Source organism: Rattus rattus, chromosome 3, assembly GCF_011064425.1.
Source record: "Rattus rattus isolate New Zealand chromosome 3, Rrattus_CSIRO_v1, whole genome shotgun sequence".
In the NCBI taxonomy this organism is placed as follows: Eukaryota; Metazoa; Chordata; class Mammalia; order Rodentia; family Muridae; genus Rattus; species Rattus rattus.
In genome coordinates, this window is record NC_046156.1 from 42,329,739 (window position 1) to 42,330,887 (window position 1,149).

Below are 1,149 nucleotides of genomic sequence, written 5' to 3' on the forward strand. Positions count from 1 at the left end.
GAGCCATGTTCAGCCTTTAAAGGAAGTAGCTTCATTTTCTCCTTGCTCAAACCTTGAGGCAAAGCATTCGTTATCAGGAGAACCCTTCATGGCTATTTTATATAATTATCGGACAGAGAAGTTTCTTCATTCTTGCTAGAGCTGACTTATGATAACAGACAAAAACAAAAAAAGAAACGAACAGAAAGGAAGGGACCCTGGGAAAGTGTAACATCCTAGCCGAAATGGAGATATTGAAAGAGATGTGTGTGTCCCTCCCTTTGGTTCATGGACGATTGAAACAATGGATCTTAAGAAATTCAAGTTTCTCAGGGAGTCTCATATTGGGAGAGGAAAAAATTGAAGCTTGGTTCAAGTCAGAGAAGAAACTTGTTTCCCAGAAAAAAATAAAAAAAGATTTCACATTACAGCAAATGCTGGGACCAAGACAGTGTGTCAGTGCTAGAGCAATGTGTGAGACCCTATCCAGACAGGACTGCTTAGCTATGCATACCCCTCGCCTTCTATTTAAACCTAATCTTCATTCTTTTATTTCAGGTCGCAGCTGCTGGACTTTGGAGCAGGGGTCAGTGGACCTTTGTCCCTCTTCCTAAGGTGGCCATGTTGACTAAATCATGCTTTCTTCCTCATAATCACCTGTCTCCTAATAAAAGTACTGAGAATGAATAGCTTAACCTGGTAGGGTCACCAGGTTTCTGCCTCTAATGTCACAACTATAGCAACCAATATATGGTAAAAGGTCACCTGATAACAAGGAGTTAGAAAGATAGAGTTTTAAAGGATTGGAAACGTTGGGACTCAGAACAAAGAAAGGAACTGGAAGAAAAGGTTCTGAAAAGATATTCACCATAGAATAAATACAGAAAGAGAGAGAGAGAGAGAGAGAGAGAGAGAGAGAGAGAGAGAGAGAGAAAAGGAGGAGGAGGAGGAGGAGGAAGAGAAGAAGAAGAAGAAGAAGAAGAAGAAGAAGAAGAAGAAGAAGAAGAAGAAGAAGAAGAGAAGAAGAAGAGAACAGAAGAAAAGAGAAGAAATAGTTAATTGATTTTATTTTACTATTTCTCTGATGACTTGTTTCTCTTTTCACCTAAGTAGAACTTTTTTATTCTGGGGAATAGGGTAACAGCTTTAATTGTCTTTTTTTGTTATAAT